The following is a 12,715-nucleotide window of genomic DNA, read 5'->3' on the forward strand; positions in this document are numbered from 1 at the left end:
TCAACTGTGGCATTGATAAAAGAATTGTGGTACATCCATATAATGGAATACCAGGGAAGCTGTGGTGGCTCAGATGATAAAGAATCTGCCTGCAAAAAAAAGAAAAAGAATCTGCCTGCAATGCAGGAGACACACGTTCAATCCCTGGGTCGGGAAGATCCCCTTGAGAAGAAAATGGCAACTCACTCCAGTATTCTTGCTTGAAGAATTCCATGGACAGAGGAGCCTGGCAGGCTATAGTCCATGGAGTTGCAAACAGTCAGACATGACTGAGTGACTAACACACTACTCTACTAAATATAATGAATACTCCTTGACAATAAAAAGGAATATTACACATAGAAACCCAACAAGACGGTAACGACATGGTAGAATCTCAAACGCATTACGGTAAGTCAAAGAAGCCAGGCACAAGACTATAATCTGCTGCTTTCCATGTACCACTTACATTCTGCTGCTGCTACTGCTGCTAAGTCCCTTCAGTCGTGTCCGACTCTGTGCAACCCCATAGACGGCAGCCCACCAGGCTCCTCCATCCCTGGGATTCTCCAGCAAGAACACTGGAGTGGGTTGCCATTTCCTTCTCCAATGCATGAAAGTGAAAAGGGAAAGTGAAGTCGCTCAGTCATGTCTGACTCAACGATCCCATGAACTGCAGCCTACCAGGCTCCTCCGTCCATGGGATTTTCCAGGCAAGAGTACTGGAGTGGGTTGCCATTGCCTTCTCCGACTTACATTCTGGTAAGTGCAAAATAATATGTGACCCAAGGCAGAAGAGAGATCATCAGTTGCCAGGGACCAGAAGTGGGGAGACAGGTTGACTACCAAGGGCACAGGGGGTTGATGGGAATGTTCTAGATCTGAACAGTGTTGGTGGTTATATTCCTGTACACTAGAAAGGGTGAGCTTATAAGATTGAGAGGTTTAGGGGAGTTTTCTCCATGAATTCATAGTTACGAAGATCAGTTAAGCAGTCAAAGAAGGAAGACGGAACACCAGTTATTTTAGAATAAACATACAGAGTCACTAACAGAAAGTGAGGGGAACCTCAAATAGACTCATTCATGAATAACTGGAAAACCAAAAGTTTTTAAAATATAAACTCCCAAGAACTTCTTAAAATGTAACTTTCCAAATTTAAAGGAAATGTATCATAATCAAGCACTACAAAAGGAATTCATATAAGAAACCATGAGAGGCAGCAATGTCTATTTAGCATGTTGATTTACAGCAAATGTTCAGTAATGAGAGCAAGAACCATCAGAAATATCTTCTACATAGCTGAGTCCCTTTGCTGTCCACATGAAACTATCACAACATTGTTAATTGGCTATACTTTAATATAAAATTTTAAAAATGTTTTAAAAGGAAATACCTTCTAGATGAGATGTATACATTTAAATATTTGCCCTCTATCAGGGATAAAACAGGGATAAAACTCACTTCCTTTTCAAGCTGTCATCCACTCTTGACAAAACCAGCCAGCACGTCTAAGAAACAATAGAACTAGAAATTCAAGCTCGGGTAACTTAAGGGTTGGAAAGGACCCTGACGAAATCTATGTCGTTATTTCCTCCGCCAAAGTCATGAATCTTCTCATCTTTGGTGTCATAGGGTGCTGCTTTTTTCCACCCCCTCTTCTGCAATGCCACATCAGCCAGGGTAGTGCCAAGGGCAAATTCTTTTAATGCAGAAGAAGACCTGAAAAAGACAGCAGTTGATTTACCCCTCTTTTCCACATTCTTGGCCCTCTCCTGCTACACCTGCCGACAAGCCTCCACACTGTGGATTTAGATGCCACAAAGCAAAGCCGTTAATGCTCGCTGAACTGAAACCAAGTCCCCAGTAGAAGCTGGTGCTATGCGACAGAAACCTTAAAGGTCAATGTGGTGGGCCTTGGCTAGCAGGAGAATGATCAATGGACCTCCTTCTGCAGATTGACAAGAAGATAAACATCAAGGCCGACAGTCCTCAAGGCATATTCTATCATTCTATCCATCAAACGGACGCCACATATCAAACCTGGGAGAACAGCCTTAAAACATTCCAAATACACACACAAATTCCCTTTGGTGAAATAACTGATCTAGTAGAAAACCCCACTATGGAAGCTGGTCATATAAAGTTAATTCAAACTAATATTAGACACTGATTTATCCAAAACATGAGATTGGCTTTCCACAGAATGTAATGGGGCTTTGGGAAACACAGTCTGATTGCTAACAGCAGAGCCTGTGGTTAGCACACAAACTTGCCAACTTACCATGAAGGATGAAGCCTTCTGCTGCATGCCCTCACAGCCCCAGACTGTTTGCAAAGGGCAGGGATGAAATATTCCATATGTTTTCTTTGTCAGTGACATGGCTATTGAAAGCAAGGCCATGGTAGTCTCCCTGCTGAGGGACTGGGTCAAGCTATTCATGTGTAACCAGGCAGATGTCAAGATGGTAATGGGAAAAACATCTCAAACATTTTTTTTTTTTTTTTTTTAGAGAAAGAGACTGGGGTAGAAAATGCACAACTGTATTTGAAACCCTCAGCCAATCTAAATAGGTTGTTAGCACTTTTGCATGTGTTAGCTGCTGCTCTGGCTTTACTATTCATTTTCAAAAATCAGAGCTAAACTGAAACCCAGAAAAGTTTTTAAGGTTTCTGAGAAAGATTTAAGTGTGCTTACCAAGAATGTCATATAACTTTTGAGCAATGTGTGAAAGATTTTAAAGAAGGGATTTTAGTTCTAAAATTACTCCAAGGATAATAAGCTTTTCTTTATCCATAAAACACAAGCATTGGTCTCAAACATTAAAAAAAAACCAAAACACAGGTATCCAATAACAAGTAAAATATCAAAGTACTTAAAAGAGAAAGTAATCTTATAATCTGCATATTGTTACAAAGTGATATGAAGAGACAAGAACCCAGCTAAACTGTCAAACCTGAACAAATCTTATCCATCCCCAATATGGAAAGTGATGAGAAACTGCTGGGCACTCACTGGCATGAGGTTTCTTAAATTTACTGCATGAAAATCCTCAGTGTTCGAAAGTCTGGAAGCAGAAAATGAGTATCTAGAGATTACATCTTCTCCCCTGGTGGTCAAATGGTTAAGAATCCACCTACCAGTGCAGGGGACACGGGTTGGATCCCTGGTCTGGGAGGATTCCACACGCTGTGGAGCAACTAAGCCCACAGCACAGCACAACTGCTGACTCCGCGCTCTGCAACATAAGAAGCCGCTACAACGAGAAACCCACGCACAGCAAGGAAGAGCAGCCCCCACTAGAGAAAACCCTCATGCAGCAACGAAGACTGCACAGCCAGAAAATAATTAATTAAATTTAAAAAATAAATAAAGATCACACTGACACTGTCTCAGGTTACCTGCCCATTTACTATGAGGAGAAACAAGGTGTCCCCCTATTAGGAGAGCATCCTTTGACTTGACCAGCCATCTCAGGGAAGCAATGGCCAGCCAGAGACTAAGGCAAGAAAGCATGATTTTCCCTGAGCTCTCTCCTCTAGAGAAACTGTAACCTCCAACCATTAGGCTTTCTTGTTGCAAAGGGAGCAGCACCACCTACAAGAAGGGATCTTGATAAAAACATACACATTGTCCTTTCTCCACCAGGATCTTTACAGTTTTCTGAATGAAAAGTCTGCTAGCCAAGGAGACATTTTCCCATTAGTATGAGGCTCACTGTGAAGTTTCCAACAGGCTATGAACCTGATATACATTCAAAGAACCAGAGAAACAGAGTTTAGAATTCTAAATCTAAATGACTTAAAGGGATAGCACACAGACAACTGCTTAGTCACTCGCCAAAGAAATGACATAATGTAATGGGTCCTTCAGTTCAGTTCAGTTGCTCAGTCGTGTCCGACTCTTTGCAACCCCATGGACTGCAGCACGCCAGGCCTCCCTGTCCATTACCAACTCCCGGAGTTTACTCAAACTCACGTCCGAGTCAGTGATGCCATCCAACCATCTCATCCTCTGTCATCCCCTTCTCCTCCTGCCTTCAATCTTTCCCAGCATCAGGGTCTTTTCAAATGAGTTAGTTCTTCACATTGGAGAAGGCAATGGCACCCCACTCCAGTACTCTTGCCTGGAAAATCCCATGGAGGGAGGAGCCTGGTGGGCTGCAGTCCATGGGGTCACTAAGAATCAGACATGACTGAGCGACTTCACTTTCACTTTTCACTTTCATGCATTCGAAAAGGAAATGGCAACCCACTCCAGTGTTCTTGCCTGGAGAATCCCAGGGACAGGGGAGCCTGGTGGGCTGCCGTCTATGGGGTCACACAGAGTCGGACACGACTGAAGCAACTTAGCAGCAGCAGTTCTTCACATCAGGTGGCCAAAGTATTGGAGTTTCAGCTTCAGCATCACTACTTCCAATGAATATTCAGGACTTATTTCCTTTAGGATCTCCCTGCAGTCCAAAGGATTCTCTTGCGGTCACTCAAACAGGTCATGCTGAAATTTCTTACATATGACCCTTGAAGTCAAGTGAACTCCTTTTGCAGATGGAAAAGCCGATGGCCCAAGGGATTAAGTGATATCCCCAGGACTTCCCTGGTGGATATCAGGGAAGCTTCCAGAAGTAAAGAATCTGCCTGCATGCTGCAGAGCAGCTAAGCCTGTGCTCTACAACTACTGAGCATGTATGCCTAGAGCCTGTGCTCTGCAACAAGAGAAGCCAAGAGTTACCTCCACTTGCTGCAAATGAAGACAGCCCACACAGCAACTAAGAGTCAGTGTGGCCAAAATTTTTTTTAATTCTTTAAAAAAAAAAAAGTGATCTCCCCAAGTGCGCAGATTGAGGATCTCAGAGGTCTTGATTCCTGGAAACCACACTTTCAAAAATTAAACCATTTCTGAAGTCTTGTTCATAAAAACAGGTGCATAAAAAGAACACTGAAGAGTAGACAGTGACATAAAAAACTGGATTATGAGACCATGGATCCAAAATGACCTTGAGGAGAGCAGAAGACCAACCTGAAAAGTTTTTCTTTGTTACAAAGATAAGAAAACATTAAGATTTTAAAACACACACCACTAATCAAACGAGACGAACTAGCAGTAGCACCGAATAGATGAGAAGTGGGATTATAATAAACTGCTAAGTTCCAGTTAGTAAATCCACATGTAATGTTTTTATAATAAGTGAAAGCGCTAGTCACTCAGTCATGACCAACTCTTGGAGACTCCATGGGCTGTAGTTCACCAGGCCCCTCCGTCCATGGGATTCTCCAGGCAAGAATACTGGTGTGTGTTGCCATTTCCTTCTCTGGGGGATCTTTTCAACCCAGGGTTTGAACCTTGGTCTCCTGCCTTGCAGGCAGATTCTTTACCATCTGAGCCACCAGGGAAATCAAGCTTTAAAACATGATACTAAATGTTAAAATGCATTGAATATTCCTTTCTTAACTCTGATCAAATTGTAGAATTCTGTACATGCTTGATGTGAGATAAGCAGAGCTTGAAAAGGAGGTCTCCTCTCTCCTGAGAAAAATCTAGTCTGCCAAGCCCTTCTCATAGTATCCATATCATTTATATACTTTCTCTGAGGGCCTTTTAGCATGAAGCTTACCTGGTAGGTAAATAGGTAAAGCCAGAAGTTAATCAACATCACAGCCCAATCTCCACTGTTTCAGAGAGAAGACTGCCAACTTGGAACCACACCTCCTACCTTGCACTTCCAAACAAGAAGTGTGAATCAGAGTGAAACTTCTGATGGCCAACTGTCTATCTCGCTAGGAAAACAGCTCCAGTCAAGCTCTTCAGGGCAGTCAGATGTCACCACTTGTACTGGGTGACTGTGGCTTATACTGAGAGCTCCATGTGGGTCCTCAGACCCTGGAGGGAATGGACAAGTGGGGTCCCAAGCAATCCTAGGCCCATTCCTCAGTCATGCTTCCCACAGCACCAAGGGAAAGGTGCCATCTCCTTGCCAAAGTTATGTTGCCCTACCTGGGAAGGAAAATTTCCCCACAGAAGACTTTAAAAATATACAGGAATGGGGAGAATCCAACTTACGATTTTTCTGGATCCCAGGCTCTGAAATCTGATTCAAAGAATAAAAATATTCTGCTGTCAGTGTGCATTTCCATTCTTTTAATGGTCAGTTTTATATTTAAAACTTTGTTTAAAAAAAGCTACATTCTCCTAGGGTAAAAATAAAGGCGGGGGGAGCTAAAACTCAAGGAGATTACTTAACTTTTTACTTGATTCAGAATACTTAAATACAAATGAAACATGAAGGATAAAGTATCATTAACTATCCCATAATAGATTAAATATGCTTTCCCACTACATGTTTTCTCACTAGCACAGACAGCAGACCAGACTGGGATCTAAACGTATACCGTCTTGGTCCAGCTGCCTCCCAAAATATCTATGGTTTACATTTCCTTACAAGGATATTCTTATATTCTTAATGGGCCAACATAGCTGCCAAGAGGGGTGGTTCAATGTTTTTCTCACAAGATCTTTCAGTACAGTAAAGCTAAGAGAACTATCAAAATATATGTTTTTAATGTTCATTATACTCTTAGATGGACATACCTGAACCCCAATCATTTGCATTTAAAATAAGAGATGCCAAAAGACAAATCTTACTGCAGGGGTGGAGGGACTAGGCTACCATGCTCTTTTAACTAGTAAAATATGTAACGGTATCAAAACATACTTTAGAGACTAAAAACAACCACCCATTCAGAGTTTTAACTGCCTGTACAGGACGCACAATACTTCTATACATTTGCTAAAAACAGTCCCAGCCATATAAAAAGTTTAATAACAAATATTTGTCTATGGGTGGGTGATTTCAGAGTACACTACAAGATAACCACATCTTGCCATTTAAAGAGGGTATTTGAGTAGTAACTTGCTCAAGTCTTTAGAAAGTTGAGATGTTACTAAATGTATATGAACTAGAAAATCATTTCTAAACTCAGTTTTGAATTCATTCAATTTCAGACAGTAGAGCGGATACCTGGCCTGCTGTCTGCCCATCAAGTGTTGAAACACAAAAGAAATATCTGGGAAGGCAAACAAATTAATTATTGTGTAAGAGTACTGATTTGTTAAATGCCTTAACTGTTTTTTCTTCACTGACAGACTTTAAAGCTAAAGTATTTTATTATCCTCAATGAATCTTTCGAAAAACTACACTTCACTGAACAAAACTGGGGGGAAAAAGGGAAAAAATTAGCCATACCCTTGTCTATATGGGAAAACAAGCTTTTGGCATCGCCGAAAACTTGAAGGCTGCAGGAGGCAATTAAAGAGCAAGCTAGATAATACATTTCTAAAGTCAAAACCTTGATCTCTAGTTTAAAAAAAAATGAAAAGAAAAGCTGTCTTATCAAGTTACATTAGTTACATTTTCCAGAGTTAAACGCACATTGGGGAGGGTTTAACTTTTAACCCAGGTATACTGATAAATACTGAGCTTTTATGGAAATATATCTTTTTTTTAAAGAGAAAAAGTGAAAAACAGTCTTGGAAAAATTTCAGAGTCACTGAAAGAGTCTTACAACTTGCTAGACAATCTATACAGATTTAGAGAGACTGAAAGCAGTGAGAGCCATTAGTCACCAATATCCATTACTTCTTGATAAGAAAAACGGGAATAAAAGGATAAATAAGCACAACCAAGGAGACCAAAGACCAAAATCCAAACTCGCAGGCTGTCAGTGCTTTCTACTATAAAGATGACTAAAATAAGAATTTGAGAGATAACCTGACAGAGGCCAAGAAAATGCCCAAACTTGCCTGGATCCACCTACTAGTACAGAACTTTGATCTTCCCTAAGAGATTAAGTTGTCAAATGTTACCTTATGACTCTAATGGTAAGAGCCAAGTGCCTGGACATTAAATGCTTGTGATACCATAACTGTCATTAGCATTGAGTTGGGCTGAGAATCATAAAATATTAGTGGTTACCACAAGCCTTCAGGAGCCCCAGAAGGAGAGTCACTGGTTTAAACCCTGGGTACAACTCAGACCACACCCAGCACATTGTTGCCTTGTGAGGCAGTGTGTTTCCCAGTCAGTGGACACATTCCAGTAGAGTTGGACAACTGGAGAAGTGTTCTGGGGTGGGGGAGAGATTTCAGGATTGAGACACCTACACTACTCTTAACACAAGAGAGAGATCAGACAGACGTATTGGGAAAAACTCAAATCAAACAGAAAGAAAACTCTTGGCAGTAAGAGTTGTTTACTTCCTTATTCTCAGGTGAAGAAACCAAGGCCCTGAAGGGTTAAGTATGTCACCACTCAAGGTCACCTGTGTGATTTATTGACAGATCTGGAAACCAGCTTTCTGTATTCCCAGCAGAATGCTCTTTCCTCTTGAATTGAAAGAAAATCCAGCAGTTCACTAGTTTGTGGAATGAAGGACCTGTACTTAAAGATGTTCATATATTGCCCTTGTTTAGAACAAAGTTGCCTGGTATATAACACAAATACTTCTCTAGAAAGACAGCCCACAGAAAATAAGCTAACAATGAAATTTACAGAGAGTAATTCAGACACCAAGATATCAAGACTTGACCATCAAAAAAGGCATAAACATTTAGCCACTGATTACTGACCTACCTGGGAATACAACTAACATTAGAGGAAACATAAGAAAATATTTTCAAATAATACTGTTAAAAGAAAGGTGCTTGGTATCATGAAAAAAGTACACCTTAGGGAAGAATTTGAGATGATGCTTCCCAAAGAAGAAAAAACAACAGATTATTTTTTAAAACCCTTCAAAGCCCCTCAGGTAACCATCAATTTTATATAGAAAGCTTGCTAACCTGCCTCTGTACAGGGTACGCACACTGTGAAGGCTGGAGAGATTATGACTAATTACATGGAAGTGAGGACGTTGAGTAACTTTTTGTACAGTATCCAAATTACTGAAACAGAGTGATTTTATTTTCCAAGTGTGAAGCCATACCGACAGGAAACAAGCGGGGCTATTCTACCCCAGCAAAGCGCCTTAGCTAGTCAGGCATTCTGCAACAAGTCTCCATGGCAAATTTCCTAACACACACTTCTAAACACAAAGAACTCTTCCTCAGAGTGAGTGGCAATAAATAGGCTTGTGCAACTTCAACTAGAAGGATATTCAGATCCTTCTGGGATCTTTTCACGAAAGCAGCAGAACGCTAGAGTCACCTTGCCATCCTAAAATTGTGAAAGGATTATAAAATCATAGAACATCTGGAAGCTACAAGCAGCCTAAATAGGACCTAGGGAATCCAATGACTTCATTTTTCCAATGAAAAACTGTCACCCACCTCCCGAAAAAAAAGGTAGAATGACTTGCTCAAGGCCACCCAATTACTGAGTAGCATGGTAAGAACTATTACGTTCAAGAGCTCAAACCCACTACCCTCTCCACAAAGCCACAGAAACAGCCTTTATAATCCTAAAACTATGCACCAGATATAACCTAGGATGTGGAAATTTGTGTCCCTACAGGTCTCAAATTTTGTGGCCACACAAACCAGAGAACATACATTCACAATCCCTTCCCCACCCCCACCGTGACTTCATCTCTTTATCTCCCCATCAAGAATCTTGGAACACAGGTGATTAAGACAGACCTTATTAGATCTAATAGAGGAATAACCTTGAATCTTTTTGATTAAAAATACACGTTGGAATTTTAATACTAGTCAGAGCACTTCCTTTCAAACATGTCAGGGTGAAGTGTGACAAGCCATTGCACTGTGACACAGGATGGGGAACTGCTGCTGCGAAATATAAATAATCACTACAGGTGCAGCCGATGCTGTGAACACAAGAATCTCATCAACAATACTGAGGATTAGATCTGATTTTGCCCCTAGACTTGGATCAAGCAGCTTTCGGCAGGAAATAGACACTGTTAGACTGAATAAGTTTAAACGAGCCTGAAGGAGAAGAAGCAGGTAGCCTCCTCACTCTGGGGCCTTCTCAGATCTGGACAAAAGGCTAAATGCTGAGAATGCGGAGTTTGGCAATCCCGTGTGGGAATGAGGGCTGAATTCCAATCCCCAATTCTGCCCCTTGGTGTGCCCTGAAGTCCTTATTTATTCACTGCAACATTTTTAAAGTGCTTCCTGGGTACCGGGCTCTGTGCAACTCCACGTTGAATAAAATAAAATCCCTGCTCTGTCGACCAAGAGTCTCCAATATGGGATGTGTACACCCCTGAGTGAGGTGAAGGTGAGATGCCACTGATGAATGACAAAAAAATACAAGAACTGATTTAAAATTATAGTCTCATCGTTTTGACTTCTATTTTTGTGATTACCATTTTACGGATAACTAAATAGGCCTTGGTGCCCATGCTCCAGAAGTTAGAAAATCAGTCAATCAAAGTTTGGGAACCCTTGATCTAGTCCCTTGGTGTGTAGCTTAGGCTCACCAAAGCTGTGATGGGACAGCAAATCAGAAGTACTTGCAAACAGACCACGGGTGATTCCAAGATGTCTTGTAAGATCAACTGTTGAATGGGCAGATCATAGCACCCACCCCTCCCCAATGTGGCTTTTGAAGTCACTGATTTTCCAAAATGCAAATATACTGACCTTGTGACGCCCTTTACATGCACTGGTCATATAACATATACTTTTAAGGGTGAAATGGAGAGTATTCAGGTGAAATAAGGAGTTGTCAGGTGTATAATACTCTACAGGTCATGAAGTGAAGAAGAAAATGTAACACAAGTGCCCACTACCACAGCTCAGAAAGTGCTACGATGATGCTAGTTTAGGCAATCTGATCTGGACTGGTGCCAATTATCTTCATGTTTCCCAAGCCATCCAGTCACTTGTGTAAGGCTCAAAGTCAAAAACAGGACATTGGTGAATTCTAAAGAAAGATGTCTGATGCTGTATAGCAAGGAGTGCACTCTCATAAAAATGTTGTATTTCTTTGTGCTTTTTAGGTAATAAGGTAAAACAGCCCTTTTCCTTACAGAGCAGGCAAGACTAGTCATTAAAACTCAAGGAATCTGCTCACAAGGTCTTTTCAACTGGTCAAAATAGTAAAAGTATGCTTTTCTCTCTGGGGCTTGAAAGAATTGTCAGGGAAAGGTACCTCTTCTGCAATGAATTCCCTAAAAGTTTAAAGAGGTCTTGGGGGAAAAAACAGTCCCATCCCCTCTACCTAGTCTTCTTTCCTTCTGGTTCCCCACTCCCACCCCAACTTTTCCACATAATGTATCTTTTGTAGGCAAAATGTTCCTCACTGCAAAGTTAACATTTTTCATGGAAAAGTTAAATTTCACCTTATTGAAGGAAAATGACTTCAATTATGTAACTTCAAGCTGAAAGGAGGGGGATAAAAAAAGAGAAGGAGTGGTGGTGGCCAAAGAATGACACCGGTTCCAAGGCAACTGGCCACAATACTCAAAAAAAAAAAAAAACACCCATTGGCAGACGGCAGGCAGAACAGTTCCCACCACCCACCTGGAGACAGCAATACTCTGGCCTGAATAGAGAGGATTCTCCATGGGGGTCTGCTCTTTCCAACTGTCTAGGTCTAAGAGATCCCCCTCAGGAGGTATAAGGTAAAAGGAAATTCCCTTTACCCAAGGCCTTTCAGAACCCCTTTCTCTCTCAGTTCTTTCACTGCCCTTGATTTAATCTGGCCACACAGCACAAGGAGGAACAGGAGCCTACCCCAAGCCCGGCACTCAATTATCCTACTCTTTCTCTACGGAGGCCATTTGCCAATGCCACCTCCGGCACCTATTTCAGATTCTTCTTTTCTGAAGCGAATGTCTAAAAGCAGAGACTGTCCCCATTTGTGGAGAGGGTCTGTGGAAGTCAGAACCATTTGAGCGACTTCCCCAACCTCGGGGAGCTCAAAAGGAAAGTTCTCCTGGTTAAGCAACAACAGAAAACGGCTACCTTTCGAGACGGGCAGAGTTTATGCTCTAGTACTTTCATTTTCCTCCAGTATCCTGTACTTCAGGTCAGCATTCCTTCTTTAAAAGGCCTTGTTGGGTAAGAAGACTAATACATTCAGAGAAACCTGCAATTTCCCCTCCTTCTCCCTTGTTTTGGCCTGGCTTCCCCGCGCGCTCCAGAACCCCAGGCGCTGGCTGATGAGTCCGGAGTGCAAGCGGACCCAGGTGCCAGGTTGCTCTCCCCGGACAGAGCCAAACAGGAAGGCCACTGGCCCTGACTACCGTACAGGTGTTTCTTCTCCCCACATGCTGGAACTCGGGAGGCTCCAGGTGCTTCCCCACGAAAACCTCCTCGGTCTCAGACTCGGGCCAAGTTCGAGGCGCCCTCACCCCTAACGCCTGCAAAGCTCTTGCCAGCTGAGCAGGGGGCCCGGGTGAGAAGAGAAAGTCGCGTGAAAAGGTCGCCAAGGGCAAGCGTTTCCAGATTCCTCTTTCCTCCTCGGCCCCAGATGCACTTGAGAGTTAGGGGGTGTGGGGGAGCTGATGATCGTGCCCTTAAAGCCTGGGAAAAAAAGCTACACGGGTCTCGGACCCGGATTGGCAAAGCTGGGGAATTCCGCCCGTGGCGCTGGAGTGAGTGCCAAAGAGGTGCCGGCGCCCCCTCCCCCCCCCTCGGCACATTGCGGGGGGTGGGGGTGGGATGGGATCGGCCACTGGCTCCGCCCCCCGGCGCCCTCACCCCGGGCGCCCCCGCAGCCCGACTCACAGCAATTGGGTGAAAGCGCTGAGCCCCTCGGGCACGGCCGTC

At 42.7% G+C, this 12,715-nt stretch overlaps 1 protein-coding gene across 1 annotated transcript in view; it reads right to left on the reverse strand.

Annotated features, from left to right (window-relative positions):
• The window catches only part of LGR4 (leucine-rich repeat containing G protein-coupled receptor 4), a 104,839-nt gene extending 92,130 nt beyond the window's left edge, over positions 1-12,709 (reverse strand). Inside the window, exon 1 of the mRNA XM_010831786.1 lies at positions 12,674-12,709. The gene's annotated coding sequence lies outside the window, so the exon portion shown is untranslated. The remainder of the gene's footprint in view (positions 1-12,673) is intronic.
• Between the last annotated feature and the right edge of the window lie 6 nt (positions 12,710-12,715).

The sequence above is a fragment of the Bison bison genome, unplaced genomic scaffold, assembly GCF_000754665.1.
Source record: "Bison bison bison isolate TAMUID 2011002044 unplaced genomic scaffold, Bison_UMD1.0 scf7180017864531, whole genome shotgun sequence".
NCBI classification, from domain to species: Eukaryota; Metazoa; Chordata; class Mammalia; order Artiodactyla; family Bovidae; genus Bison; species Bison bison.